The 16,503-nt window shown below is 44.9% G+C and overlaps 1 long non-coding RNA gene across 1 annotated transcript; it reads right to left on the bottom strand.

Moving 5' to 3' along the window:
- Positions 1–2,877: 2,877 nt before the first annotated feature.
- On the bottom strand, positions 2,878–14,139 carry LOC134935677 (uncharacterized). The gene is made up of 2 exons (XR_010180336.1): positions 13,898–14,139; positions 2,878–5,242 (listed from the first exon to the last, which is right to left on the bottom strand). It is a non-coding gene; the product is annotated as an uncharacterized LOC134935677 (long non-coding RNA).
- Between the last annotated feature and the right edge of the window lie 2,364 nt (positions 14,140–16,503).

Raw genomic sequence — 16,503 nt, 5'->3', positions numbered from 1 at the left:
CTCCTCAGACGCTTTTAATTTAGATTTTTGGGTAATTTTACTGAACTTTTGTTTTTTGGATTTTACATGCTCTCTACTATGACATTGGGTATCGGCCTTGGCAGACGACGTTGATGGCATTTCATCATCTCGGCCATGACTAGTGGCAGCAGCTTCAGCACGAGGTGGAAGTGGATCTTGATCTTTCCCTATTTTACCCTCCACATTTTTGTTCTCCATTTTTTAATGTGTGGAATTATATGCCAGTAATATATATCAATAGCAATGGCCTACTGTACCGTACTGCTATATATTATATACTGGTGGTCAGCAAAATTATGCACTGTCCTCCTACTACTGCGCACAACAACTAAAATGCACCACAGGTATGGATGGATAGTATACTTGACGACACAGAGGTAGGTAGAGCAGTGGACTACTGTACCGTACTGCTATATATTATATACTGGTGGTCAGCAAAATTATGCACTGTCCTCCTACTACTGCGCACAACAACTAAAATGCACCACAGGTATGGATGGATAGTATATTTGACGACACATAGGTAGGTAGAGCAGTGGACTACTGTACCGTACTGTTATATATTATATACTGGTGGTCAGCAAAATTATGCACTGTCCTCCTACTACTGCGCACAACAACTAAAATGCACCACAGGTATGGATGGATAGTATACTTGACGACACAGAGGTAGGTAGAGCAGTGGACTACTGTACCGTACTGCTATATATTATATACTGGTGGTCAGCAAAATTATGCACTGTCCTCCTACTACTGCGCACAACAACTAAAATGCACCACATGTATGGATGGATAGTATACTTGACGACACAGAGGTAGGTAGAGCAGTGGACTACTGTACCGTACTGCTATATATTATATGCTGGTGGTCAGCAAAATTATGCACTGTCCTCCTACTACTGCGCACAACTAAAATGCACCACAGGTATGGAAGGATAGTATACTTGACGACACAGAGGTAGGTAGAGCAGTGGACTACTGTATGTATTGCTATATATTATATACTGGTGGTCAGCAAAATGATGCACTGTCCTCCTACTACTGCGCACAACAACTAAAATGCACCACAGGTATGGATGGATAGTATACTTGACGACACAGAGGTAGGTAGAGCAGTGGACTACTGTACCGTACTGCTATATATTATATACTGGTGATCAGCAAAATTATGCACTGTCCTCCTACTACTGTGCACAACAACTAAAATGCACCACAGGTATGGATGGATAGTATACTTGACGACACTGAGGTAGGTAGAGCAGTGGACTACTGTATCGTACTGCTATATATTATATACTGGTGGTCAGCAAAATTATGCACTGTCCTCCTACTACTGCGCACAACAACTAAAATGCACCACAGGTATGGATGGATAGTATACTTGATGACACAGAGGTAGGTAGAGCAGTGGCCTACTGTACCGTACTGCTATATATTATATACTGGTGGTCAGCAAAATTATGCACTGTCCTCCTACTACTGCGCACAACTAAAATGCACCACAGGTATGGATGGATAGTATACTTGACGACACAGAGGTAGGTAGAGCAGTGGACTACTGTACCGTACTGCTATATATTATATGCTGGTGGTCAGCAAAATTATGCACTGTCCTCCTACTACTGCGCACAACAACTAAAATGCACCACATGTATGGATGGATAGTATACTTGACGACACAGAGGTAGGTAGAGCAGTGGACTACTGTACCGTACTGCTATATATTATATGCTGGTGGTCAGCAAAATTATGCACTGTCCTCCTACTACTGCGCACAACTAAAATGCACCACAGGTATGGAAGGATAGTATACTTGACGACACAGAGGTAGGTAGAGCAGTGGCCTACTGTACCGTACTGCTATATATTATATACTGGTGGTCAGCAAAATTATGCACTGTCCTCCTACTACTGCGCACAACAACTAAAATGCACCACAGGTATGGATGGATAGTATACTTGACGACACAGAGGTAGGTAGAGCAGTGGACTACTGTATCGTACTGCTATATATTATATCCTGGTGGTCAGCAAAATTATGCACTGTCCTCCTACTACTGCACACAACAACTAAAATGCACCACAGGTATGGATGGATATTATACTTGACGACACAGAGGTAGGTAGAGCAGTGGCCTACTGTACCGTACTGATATAATACTGGTGGTCACTGGTCAGCAAAAGTCTGCACTGTCCTCCTACTATATACTACAATGCAGCACAGATATGGAGCGTTTTTCAGGCAGAGAACGTATAATACTGGTGGTCACTGGTCAGCAAAACTCTGCACTGTCCTCCTACTATATAATACTGGTGGTCCCCAGTCCCCACAATAAAGCACACTGAGCACAGATATTTGCAGCATACTGAGCACAGATATGGAGCGTTTTTCAGGCAGAGAACGTAGATATTTTCAGCACACTGAGCACAGATATTTGCAAGCACACTGAGCACAGATATTTGCATCACACTGAGCACAGATATTTGCAGCACACTGAGCACAACTGAGAGAACGCTGCACACGTCCTCTCCCTATCATCTCCAATGCACGAGTGAAAATGGCGGCGACGCGCGGCTCCTTATATAGAATACGAATCTCGCGAGAATACGACAGCGGGATGATGACGTTCGGGTGCGCTCGGGTTAACCGAGCAAGGCGGGAAGATTCGAGTCCGCCTCGGAACCGTGTAAAATGGGTGAAGTTCGGGGGGGTTCGGATTCCGAGGAACCGAACCCGCTCATCTCTAACCATAGTATAGTTTTATAGCTAATTCTTCTCTGTGTGTTGATGACTGATCAAAGTATCATATTGTGTAACAGTTCATAAGCCCAGACAAACAAAACAATACAAACTCATAGGGAAATCTGCAGAATTTATGTGAGCAAACCAACACTGCATCTCAAAGGGATCAATGGATAAAATGAAAAAAAACAAAAACAAAACACACACACGACTACTGCAAAGCCATGTAGGATACATTACAGAAGCTAAAGGAGAGATCCCATTTAAACAGTAAGTTATTTGGTACAGTTTTTCCAACAATATAGCTCAATGATTAACACGTTGGAGACTAGGGGGTCATTCTGAGTTGATCGCTCGCTGCCGATTTTCGCAGCGCAGCGATCAGGTAAAAAAATGGCAAAACTGCGCCTGCGTATGTGCTGCAATGCACATGCACGTCGTACGTGCACAAAGAGCATCGTTGTTGCTGTGCAATTGTTCTACCGAAGAATCCATTTGCCCAGGTGACTACAAGGAGATTGACAGGAAGAAGGCGTTTATGGGTGTCAACTGACCGTTTTCTGGGAGTGTTTGGGAAAACGCAGGCATGTCCAGGCGTTTGCAGGGCGGGTGCCTGACGTCAATTCCGGGACCTCCGTCGCTAGATTCATCACACAGGATAAGTATCTACAGGGCTAGTCTTGTTTTGCACAAAATGTTTTTGTACCGCCCGGCTGCAAAGACGTTCGCACACTTGCAAAGTGAAAATACACAATTCCCCGTGGGTGGCGACAATGCCTTTGCACGGCTGCTAAAAGTAGCTAGCGAGCGATCAACACAGAATGAGGGCCCATGCCTGAAGTGGACTTAACTCTAGTCTTTGTGATGTTTGACTCCACAGTCAAGTGGATAAAATAAGGAGTTTAACAAGGATAAGCCATCTGTACATCTCTGACAGAAAGTAAAGAGCCCCATACACTACAGCGATGTGTCTGATGGCTGAAATCGGAGGCGATTTCCCTTGAACTATCCCGGGAGCTTCCCGGGAGTGGTTCCAGACGATACCATACGATTTGGTAGATGTGTGACTTTTTTGCATGCGATATATCACGTGGCGACATAACGCATGCGATTTATCGCAATGCATTCACATGTACCATAATATATATCTGATAGGCTGGATTAGGGTGCTAGGGGGACTGGGCCAAATAGGCATATAAATAGCAGCAGTCATTTTAGCCTTGTGCACACTGCTGCTCTGTGAATAGTGAGGCTGGTTTATACCTTCTGAGCGTTCCACATTGCTACTGTGCTTTGGTTTGTTTGATTTTTCTGAACAAAGTGCTCTTTATCCTGTTCTGTGATGGATTCCTACAAGTATCAACTTCTGTTAGCCTATGGCTATATGTAGCTGAAACGCGACAGGGATCTGAAACGGAAGAGGGTGGGGTCTGTTTGGAGCAAGGAGTGGCTGATGAAGAGGGGGACTCTCTCTCACATGTCACTCCTGACCGAGATTAGGGATAATAACCCTGAAGATTATCGCACGGCCTCAATTTTGTTTTCATGGCTGATGAGGCATTCGCATTCCATGAGAACATTATGAAGCCGTACCCCCAAAGGCACCTGACAAGGGAGAAGTGCATCTACAATGATAGGCTATCCCGGGCATGCTGAATTGTAGAGAACACTTTTGGCAACCTGTCTAGCCGCTTCCGCATATTAATACGGCTATCAATATGCAGGTGGAGAAGATGGATTGGGTGGTGACTGTGTGCTGTGTCCTGCATAACTATTTGTGCAGCAAAACCACCCAGCATAGGACACTGCCCAAAGCAGCGCCAGGAGACCCAGACCCAGAACACCCAGAGGAGACTTCACCATTTCCCTCTGTGGAATCACCTCCACTCCATTCCAGGGCGAGTCTACGGGCAAAACAGGTCAGGGACGAGTACCTGGCCTATTTTAACGGGGTGGGTGCAGTCGATTGGCAGAAGGACCACATTTATGTGTACTGTGTTGGACTGATGATGGAACTTGCAAAAACTTAAAAACGTATTCCAAAAAATATACTTGCAGATACAGACAAAGACTGTTCACCCTCTTCAGGCTCTGGTGTGGCAGTCCGAGGGAGGGAGGTGAAACCTGTCCAAGTAGCCTCCTGATCCAAGACAAACTCCAGCATGAGGTAGTACCAGAGCGAGGTCTTGTAAACCTGGGAGGAACCTGCTCCAGATCTTTTGGACTGTTCCATTTTTATGTGTTCTTTGAGGAACACAGTACGCAGGTTCTGTATCTTTTTCTTTACCCAGTCCAATGCAGCACTGGACACAAAGGGCTTGCTGTACTCCACTAGCTCCTCCAAGGCCGCATTCCGTCGCACTTTATCAGAATAGCCCTTGGCTTTGATTTTCCAAAAACATTCATGCACACGGTACATTTCTAGTAGGCCGTTGATGAAGTCTAGATCTTGATCCAGAGACATTGTTCAGACGTTTTCTATAATAAAAAAAAGTGGTGAACAAACGGTTATATATTTGTGTTTAAAAATGGTTTTACTTAAGGTGTATGATTAAATGGTTAAATGGTTACATTTGGTTAATATATGGTTTTAAAATAACGTTGTTTTTTTTTTCTTTTTCAAAATGGTTTTACTTAAGTTTAAAATGATATTTTCAAAATGTTTTGATATATGGTTTAATTTGGATAATATATGGTTTTAAAATAAAGTTGATTTTTGAAAATATTTTCCTCATTACCCAAACATCAGTGGTGCAGCATTGGGGTACAGTGGCGGTGAAAACACATGGCCATTTAGGGGCTATAAAGACTTTGAGGCCAGGGGTACCCAAGGTGCAGCATTGGGGTACAGTGGCGGGGAAAACACATCGCAATTTGGGGGTTAAAATTAGTTTGGGGTCACAGAAATGAATAAAATTTGAACAATAATTTAGAATACATTGGTGGACAGTGTGATTACATTGGTGGACAGTGTGCTAGGTGGACAGCGATACTGGTGCTCAGCGGGGATTAAATACATGAGGGTATATTTACTAAAGTCACGATTTTGTCCGAGTTTTTTTTTTTTTCTAAGTGTTGACACGGGAATTTACTAAACACAAATCTCGGCAGTGTTGGGGCTATTCGTATTGAGATACACTGCTGAACACACAAATACGAATCAATAGACCATCGGTCAAACACGGCTGTTATTTGATACAACATGGTAATTTACTAAGAATTTGTATTCTCAATCACTGCCGACAATAGCCAAACACTGCCGGGAGAGCATAGAATTCGTTTAAAAAAAAAAACAGCTTAAAAATAGACCTGCTTTTTCCTGGCATGTTTGGATAGTCATTCACGGATCAGTGAGATCCGTGCATGCTTATCTGTGGGAAAGGGTCTGTTTAGCTGAAAAATGTTAATAAACAATTGCGTGGGGTCCCCCCTCCTATGTATAACCAGCCACAGGCTCTTTGAGCCGGTCCTGGTTGTAAAAATACAGGGGTAAAAATGCGTAGGGTCCCCCCATATTTATACAACCAGCACCGGGCTCTGCGTCTGGTGCTGGTTCAAAAAATATGGGGGACAAAAGATGTAGGGGTCCCCCGTATTTTTTAAACATGCATCGGGCTCCACTAGCTAAAGAGATAATGCCACAGCCGGGGGACACTTTTATATAGGTCCCTGCGGCCGTGGCATTACCCCCCAACTAGTCACCCCTGGCCGGGGTACCCTGGAGGAGTGGGGACCCCTTAAATCAAGGGTTCCCCCCCTCCAGGCACCCAAAGGCTAGGGGTGAAGCCTGAGGCTGTCCCCCCTCCCCCCATCCCTGGGCTGTGGATGAGGGGCTGATAGCCTTTGTGTATAAAAAAAGAATATTGTTTTTTTGTGGTAGAACTACAAGCCCCAGCAAGCCCCCCCTCCGTCATTGGGTAGAATGGAGGAGCGGTGTGTGTGTTTTGTTTTTATTTGGGTATTTTTGTTTTTGTAGAACTACAGGTATCAGCGGGCCCGTTATTTCCCTGCATGCTGGTACTTGTGGTTCTACAAGTACCAGCTTGCGGGGAGGCTTGCTTGGACTTGTAGTTCTACCACAAAAAAGCAATATTCTTTTTTTTTTTTACACAAAGGCTTTCAGCCCTCCATCCACCGCCCAGGAATGGGGGGGGGGGGGGGGGGGAGTCTTGGTCTTCACCCCTGGCCCTTGGGTGCCTAGAGGGGGGGGGTGAAACCCTTGATTTAAGGGGTCCCCACTCCTCCATGAAACACAGGCCAGGGGTGACTAGTTGGGGGGGGGGGGGGTAATGCCACGGCCGCAGGGACCTATATGAAAGTGTCCCCCGGCTGTGGCATTATCTCTCTGGCTAGTGGAGCCCGATGCTGGTTTAAAAAAATACGGGGGACCCCTACATCTTTTGTCCCTCATATTTTTTGAACCAGGAGCGGACGCAGAGCCTGGTGCTGGTTGTATAAATATGGGGGGACCCTACACCTTTTTATCCTTGTATTTTTACAACCAGGACCGTCTCAAAGAGCCAGAGGCTGGTTATACATAGGAGGGGGGACCCCACGCAATTTTTTTTTCAACATTTAACACTTTAAATACTGATCACAATGAAGCCCTGCACGGATCTCACTGATCCGGCCAGGCTTCATTGTGTTATGTCCGGCAGTGTTTTACTAATCACTTCTGTAAAGACACTGCCCGGCAATACGAAGGACATTGACATCGGTGAGAAAAACTTGGCAGCTTAGTAAATTACCGTAGATGGATTCAAAAAGTTGCAGGAAAATACATCCGATAAAATTTGAGATCAAACTCCCTCAAACACGAATATTAGTAAATATACCCCATGCTTGGGTCAATGGAAATCCAATCAAATCGGATATATCTGTAGAGCTCTCCTCATGCTGCATCGCTGATGGGAGTGTCCTGAGAATGCCAGTCAAACTTCCTACGATAAATTGCATGCAATATATCGCAGGTACAACAAAACACACCTTTTTCCATACAATTACAGGGGGAGGGGTGTTTATGTATTAAAAGACTTAAGCATACGCTGTGTATCATATTTTTTGTTTCAAATTTTTTTGTACACGTGGACTTCAAGTGCCAGTGGCTCCTTAATGTCCAGGCATGCTGGCACTTGTGTTTCTACAAGTGCCATCATGCCATAGCAGGCTAGCTGGGACTTATAGGCCACCTGTAAATAAACAATATTATTTAACTATTTAGTGATATTACCTGCACATCCAAAGCCCAAGGGACTATCGGCGTAGTGCTGGTTGTCCTTGGGGAGGGAGAATCCCATTTTTTGGGTGGGCCCCCACTACCCTAGAGATTACAGCCCTAGAGAAGAAATATTAAACTGATATTTCTGGGGTGGCAGGGAGACACCTGTTTGTGCTCTTGATGCTACTGGTTGAGTAGTCCGTGGGCAGTCAATGTGGCTGATAATGCGATTTGCACCGAATCATTATATCTTAGTCCCGCCCCCATCTATACAATGCCTGTAATCTCACATCACGCCTGCAATGCCCCCCACTGTGCCAACCTGGAGGGGGCTGCCAGAAAGTCGTCAACTATGTCTTTGGCTATTGGTATCATGCATATCTGTGTTTATCGACATAGTGTTAATAGACCTGGTTATCTACAGTATAAGCATTAGATTTACCTGTACTGTTCTGCAAAAACAATAGATGCACCTCTTAAGAATTGTATATACAGCTTATTTCCCTCGGCTTAATATGCAACATGCATTGTCTCACAGATACTGTACTCAACACAGACTATACCAGCCCACGTGTTACATTCAATATTCTGCCACTCTAAACGGAGACATGTTTAATCATTTTCACTGCCAGGGCGCAGTTCTGAAAATCTTATTTTGTGCTTATGGGTTTGACTTAAAATCTACCTCTACGTCAGCCCCTAAGGCTGTATCTAGACACCCCCGTATACCCCCCCCCAAAAAAAAAAAAAACCACATTGGTGGTTATGATTATTATTTTTGTAATCACTTTTAAATGAATTTAGAGGTTATACTGTAGCAAAAGTATAAAATCTTTTCAAATATGCTCTACTGCATTGGTATTGAAGGGAAAGTATGCCTTTTTGCAGATGATACAAAGATATGCAACAGGGTAGACACACCAGGAGGGGTAAAACAAATGATTGATGACCTAGCTAGGCTTGAGAAATGGTCAAGAACGTGGCAACTACAGTTTAATGCTAAAAAATGCAAAATCATGCACTTGGGTCTCAAAAACCCAAAGGCTAAATATAGTATCAAGGGTACTATAATGGAAACTACTGATGAGGAAAGGGATTTAGGAGTCACTATTTCAAGTGACTTAAAGGCAGGAAAGCAATGCAACAAAGCAATGAGAAAGGCAAGTCAGATGCTTGGTTGCATAGGGAGAGGAATCAGTAGCAGGAAAAGAGAAGTATTAATGCTACTGTATAGGTCATTGGTGCGGCCTCCTCGTGAATACTGTGTCCATTTCTGGAGACCATATCTCCAGAAGGATATAAATACATTAGAGAGTGTACAAAGACGGCCAACTAAAATGGTGCATGGCCTACATCACAAAACTTACCCGGAAAGGCTAAAAGATCTTAACATGTATAGTATGGAGGAGAGAAGGGAAAGGGGAGACATGATAGAAACTTTCAAATATACCAAAGGTTTTAACAAAGTTCAGGAGGGAAACATTTTTCAAAGGAAGAGAAGTATTAGAACTCGAGGACATACACTGAAACTGGAGGAAGGCAGGTTCAGGGGAAATTTAAGGAAAAATTATTTCACAGAAAGGGTAGTAGATAAGTGGAATAGCCTCCCATCAGAGGTGGTAGAGGCTAAGACTGTAGAGCAATTTAAACATGGGGGTATATTTACTAAGCTCCCGATTTTGACCGAGATGCCGTTTTTTCATCAAAGTGTCATCTCGGTCAATCTCGGTCATTTACTAAACACTAATCACGGCAGTGATGAGGGCATTCGTAATTTTTTGCTAGTTCAGGTAAAAAATTACGAATGAATACACCATCGGTCAAATTACGCCTGTTTAGATACGAATCTCGGTCATTTACTAAGCAAAAAAACACAAAACACTGCCGTGAAAAATTACAATTCGCAAAAAAGTCCTAAAAAAAAACAGACCTGCTTTTTTTATTCGTGATTTGAGATGCATGCAGGGATCCATGAGATCCGTGCATGTATATCAATGGGAAGGGGTGGGAAAGTGTTTTTTGTTGTTAAAAAAAATTGCGTGGGGTCCCCCCTCCTAAGCATAACCAGCCTCGGGCTCTTTGAGCCGATCCTGGTTGCAGAAATATGGGGAAAAAAATGACAGGGGTTCCCCCATATTTAAGCAACCAGCATCGGGCTCTGCGCCTGGTCCTGGTCCCAAAAATACGGGGGACAAAAAGAGTAGGGGTCCCCCGTATTTTTAAAACCAGCACCGGGCTCCACTAGCTGGACAGATAATGCCACAGCCGGGGGTCACTTTTATATAGTGCCCTGCGGCCGTGGCATCAAAAATCCAACTAGTCACCCCTGGCCGGGGTACCCTGGGGGAGTGGGGACCCCCTCAATCAAGGGGTCCCCCCCCCCCAGCCACCCAAGGGCCAGGGGTGAAGCCCGAGGCTGTCCCCCCCCATCCAATGGGCTGCGGATGGGAGGGCTGATAGCCTTTGTTGTAAAATAAAAGATATTGTTTTTAGTAGCAGTACTACAAGTCCCAGCAAGCCTCCCCCGCATGCTGGTACTTGGAGAACCACAAGTACCAGCATGCGGCGGAAAAACTGGCCCGCTGGTACCTGTAGTACTATTACTAAAAAAATACCCAAAAAAACACAAGACACACACACCGTGAAAGTATAATTTTATTACATACACACATACATACATACTTACCTTAAGTTCCCACGCAGGTCGGTCCTCTTGTCCAGTAGAATCCAAGGGGTACCTGTTGAAAAAATTATACTCACGAGATCCAGTGGTCCAGGCTCCTCGGCAAATCCAGGGTTAATCCACGTACTTGAATAAAATAAAAAAACGCTGTCACGACCACGAACTGAAAGGTGACCCATGTTTGCACATGGGTCACCTTCCCACGAATGCCAGAAACCCACTTTGCCTTCTGGCTAAGTGGGTTTCTTCAGCCAATCAGGGAGTGCCACGTTGTAGCACTCTCCTGATCAGCTGTGTGCTGCTGTCCTCACTGACAGGCAGCACGCGGCAGTGTTACAATGTAGCGCCTATGCGCTACATTGTAACCAATGATGGGAACTTTCTGCTCAGCGGTGACGTCACTTTAGGTCAACCGCAGGGCAGAAAGTTCCCATCATTGGTTACAATGTAGCGCATAGGCGCTACATTGTAACACTGCCGCGTGCTGCCTGTCAGTGAAGACAGGAGCACACAGCTGATCAGGAGAGTGCTACAACGTGGCGCTCCCTGATTGGCTGAAGAAACCCACTTAGCCAGAAGGCAAAGTGGGTTTCTGGCATTCGGGGCAAGGTGACCCATGTGCAAACATGGGTCACCTTTCAGTTCGTGGTCGTGACAGCGTTTTTTTTATTTTATTCAAGTACGTGGATTACCCCTGGATTTGCCGAGGAGCCTGGACCACTGGATCTCGTGAGTATAATTTTTTCAACAGGTACCCCTTGGATTCTACTGGAGAAGAGGACCGACCTGCGTGGGAACTTAAGGTAAGTATGTATGTATGTGTGTATGTAATAAAATTATACTTTCACGGTGTGTGTGTCTTGTGTTTTTTTGGGTATTTTTTTAGTAATAGTACTACAGGTACCAGCGGGACAGTTTTTCCGCCGCATGCTGGTACTTGTGGTTCTCCAAGTACCAGCATGCGGGGGAGGCTTGCTGGGACTTGTAGTACTGCTACTAAAAACAATATCTTTTATTTTACAACAAAGGCTATCAGCCCTCCCATCCGCAGCCCATTGGATGGGGGGGGACAGCCTCGGGCTTCACCCCTGGCCCTTGGGTGGCTGGGGGGGGACCCCTTGATTGAGGGGGTCCCCACTCCCCCAGGGTACCCCGGCCAGGGGTGACTAGTTGGATTTTTGATGCCACGGCCGCAGGGCACTATATAAAAGTGACCCCCGGCTGTGGCATTATCTGTCCAGCTAGTGGAGCCCGGTGCTGGTTTTAAAAATACGGGGGACCCCTACTCTTTTTGTCCCCCGTATTTTTGGGACCAGGACCAGGCGCAGAGCCCGATGCTGGTTGCTTAAATATGGGGGAACCCCTGTCATTTTTTTCCACATATTTCTGCAACCAGGATCGGCTCAAAGAGCCCGAGGCTGGTTATGCTTAGGAGGGGGGACCCCACGCATTTTTTTAAAAAAAATTACATTGTTTACTTTAAAAAAAAAAAAAAAAAAAAAAACCCAGCACGGATCACACAAATCCGGCCGAGATTGATTGTAAAAAAAAACGGCAGTGTTTTGCTAATCACTGCCGTTAAATTAGGTAAAAAAACACGAATGACATCGACATCGGAAGCAAAGAAAAACACGAATACGACAGCTTAGTAAATTAGTCGTAATCCATTCAAAAAGTTGCAGTTTTACACTGTCGATGTCATTCGTGATTGAACTTTGACCTTTTTTCGGAAATTACGAATCTTAGTAAATAAACCCCATGCTTGGGATAGGCATATGAATATCCTTACAAAGAATTAAGGTTCAAAAAGGGTTGCGATTACCTAAAGGATAAAAAAAATGGGCAGACTAGATGGGCCAAGTGGTTCTTATCTGCCGTCAAATTCTATGTTTCTATGTTTCTGTATAATGTACAGTACAGTACAGTCACCATGCTTCAGTGCAAATGGATTCTCTTTTTTCAAGTTCCTTAAGGATTTTTTTTATTTTATTTAGAAATTCATTTTTTATTTACAAGCCATGGTATAAATACAATAAACAGTGTACTGGCGTATACAAAGAATCCAATCAAACACATGAAAATGGTTTTCCAATAAAAGTGGTGAATAAGCAGACAGTGCTTCTGAGGGTCTGTGTGGGTGCATGGGATGAGTCAGGTTGATGGTGGACAGAAGCACGCTATTACAGTATATAGCAATAGAAAAGGGGAAAAAGCCTGTATTGTGGGATATTGATAACGATCTGTAAGCCCCTTGAGGAGCCTGGTTGTGACGCATTTATTTAAATTAAAAACATCAATTCACTTTTGAGCAAATACAGTCAGTGTACAGTATGTGTGTTTTATTATTAAGTTATATTTTTTGTCTGGTTTCAGCGTATGAGGTTTTACCATTAAGTAGGAATATAAGACTGTTTTCAGTGATTATCGATTAAGCACTGAGGATATAGAAGGCCTGGATTGCCAGTGTAATTGATGCACGATTACTCAAGAAGCAGCACTTAAAAAAAAGAAAAAGGCCTACATAACAGGTACAATATAACATGTATATGTGCAGTCATTTAAAACAATTTAATTTGTTTACTTGTTGTGGCATTTGTATCAATATAAAAGAGTGGTATGGGAGTACTTACCTTCGAGACGCCTACTCTCAGTACCATGGCGGGAAACACTGCTGCGCAGGTACAGTGTCACTAGGGAAAGACGATGAGCAGCTGCATTTTCTTTATTAAGATGGGGTACTCTAGGGAATGACGTGGCCCTTTACCGAAATGGGTAAATGACCATCACCGCTACGGGCACCTCAGCAACCTTTTGTTTGCCTGTGCAGTGCTCACACGCTCAGGGGTATTTATCTTTGCACCTGCTCACAGAGCACTGCCTATGACTTGGTTGAAATAGAGGAGGGGGAATGGCAGCACGGCGCTCACCAATCTGTTTCTGGTTACCTTACTACCTGCTCACCAGCGCAGAATCACAACAGGCAACCAGCGCAGAAGCACAGCAATGCCCAAGGCCTGATTAAGGGATCCAGCCGCCCTAGGCTAATACAGAAGTGCCCCCCACCCCACCAATTTTTTCGTTCATATTCAGCTAAAAATCTGCAATTATGTGTCAAAATTTACCACAGATTCAATTATCGTTTGCTGATACAAATTGTATTTTTTATTCTATAGAAACATAGACTAATGACAATAATATGAAATGATACATTAAATATAGTCGTCAAACTCACCGTTTACATCAAGCTCATTTTTCTTGCTTTAGAAGCTGCAAACTTTTCAAACCAGACAGCCCCCAGTACACCCTGGGTCCCCATAATAATAACCTGCTACCTAAAGGACTGGACACACACACCAGGTCCGACAGGCAGTCAGCCTATTGGTTGATCAGGCCCTGTGAGGCGCCGTGCTCTGCTGCTAAGAATGGCACCCTGATGACCCTCTCAGTGTTCTGGAATGCCTACTGCGCATGTCAGATTCTCTGTCATGGCGCAGCAGCACAAGCAGGACGGAGTGAGGAGGGGCCAGACGTGGAAGACGCTGCAGTTCAGGCAGTGCTCAGCAGCGATGATGACTCAATCAGTGGGGGAAAGGGGGGGGGGGGAGAAAAGGTCATTAATCTATTGTGCAGGCGATGCACGCCCCCTTCCCCCGATCAGCCTATTGGTTAATCAGGCCCTGGCACTGTCCACCCACTCAGCTACTCTATGTACATATCCTACAGATGTACAGAATCCTTATACACCTCTCCTTTTTCAGCCATATGCTACAAAACATGTGGCACAACTTTTAATCACTGCCACAAGTAGCGATATCCAGACTTGTGTATGTTTTCCTGAATGTAGTGTCATATTCACATCGCTGCCACATGCCTAATTTCTTTACATTGTACTATGCAGTTGGGAGGAGTATTTATGCTGCAGGGGATTTGGTATAAAGTAACTGCAATGCACATTTATTGGCAAGCTGCTCAATCAGATTGTGATGTCACTCAGGTGCTAAAAGGGAGGGGTAATTCTGAGTAAGAAAAAAACATTTTGCTATCCCTAATGCACACTGAGTGAAAAATATTACTACATAATAGTCAGATAATACAGAGATCTTAGTTGCGTATATCTGCAGATATAGGGTTAAGCCCCCAGGCCGAACGGCAAGGTGTCTCTGTCACTAAGGGTCCCTAATACTGGGTATGGGTCTGGGGCACGGGACCCCATCATGTCGGCACAGGTTGGTCACCCCAGGGCAGCACACAAGTGAAATCAGATCTGATATTATGTAGTGTTATTTTTCACTCAGTGTGCATTAGGGATAGCAAAATGTTTTTTTACTCTGAATTACCCCTCCCTTTTAGCACCTGAGTGACATCACAATCTGATGTAGCAGCTTGCCAATAAATGTGCATTGTAGTTAGGCATGGATGGGTCAGCATTAGGAGGGATTGCTGACTCAATAGTTCCATTGGAGAAGCTAAAGGTGTCTCCAGGTAAGCTGGCTCTCAGATGCTGTAGGAGCCATTATCATGTGGCCAGATATATTTGTAATTATTTATAAGGTGGGTTTGGGGTGCGGTACCCCCTGTGCTGGTGTGGCTGGGCTGCTTCAGGTTGGTACACCCTAACACTTTATTAACACTTGTGTTTTCCCTATCACATTGTATATATTTTGTATTATTTTAATCACACTTCTCACTTACATAGCACGTATGTGCTTCTTATTAACCCCTACTAATTTTCACCTGTGTGCTGCCCTGGGGTGGCCAGCCTGTGGCGACATGATGGGGTCCCGCACCCCAGACCCATACCTAGTGTTAGGGACCCCCAGGGACAGAGACGCCTTGCCATTCGACCTGGGGGCTTAACCCTATATCTGCAGATATACAGTATGCAACCAAGATCTCTGATTATTATGTAGAGTTATTTCTCACTCAGTGTGCATTAGGGATAGCAAAATGTTTTTTCCGTATAAAGTAACTGGTAGGGATGAGGGAAGAAGGGCCGGATGTGTAGCCTTAAGGTCACCCATGCCAGGATGACTGCAAACTCCCTCAGGAAAGGGACAAATGCCTAAGGAGGCCTGTGATTAGGGAATTGGAGGCAGAAGAAACTATCTGCTGGAACTGTCGGATGGATGCTATGGAGCATGATGTGGTGCTAAAGTGTAATAGGTCTAATGCAGGGGCGGCCAGACTTTTGGAGTCGGTGATCTACTGTGAAAGCTAAAAAGCTTTTGTGATCTACCTAGGAGGAATAATAGCGCGCGGCGTAGGCGCGCGCAAAAAAGGGACGTGGCATAACAAAAGTGGGCGTGGCGTAACAAAAAGTGGGCGTGGTATAACAAAAAAAAAGGGACGTAGCCTTGCTGCGCAGAGTGTAATGACTGCCTCACACGAAATAACACATTGCCCCCCACAGGTAAAAACCTCAAACACATGCCCCCACAGTGCCATATACACATGCCCCCACAGTGCCATGTGCCCACAGTGCCAGATATGCCCCCACAGTGCCAGATACAGATATGCCCCCACAGTGCCATGTGCCCACAGTGCCAGATATGCCCCCACAGTGCCAGATACACATGCCCCCACAGTGCCATGTGCCCACAGTGCCAGATATGCCCCCACAGTGCCAGATACAGATATGCCCCCACAGTGCCATGTGCCCACAGTGCCAGATATGCCCCCACAGTGCCAGATTACAGATATGCCCCCACAGTGCCAGATATGCCCCCACAGTGCCATGTGCCCGCAGAGCCAGATATGCCCCCAGTGCCACATATGCCCCCACAGTGCCAGATATGCCCCCACAGTGCCATGTGCCCGCAGAGCCAGATATTCCCCCAG

Source organism: Pseudophryne corroboree, chromosome 6 (assembly GCF_028390025.1).
Source record: "Pseudophryne corroboree isolate aPseCor3 chromosome 6, aPseCor3.hap2, whole genome shotgun sequence".
Taxonomy (NCBI): Eukaryota; Metazoa; Chordata; class Amphibia; order Anura; family Myobatrachidae; genus Pseudophryne; species Pseudophryne corroboree.
This window is presented reverse-complemented; position numbering and strand designations above follow the sequence as displayed.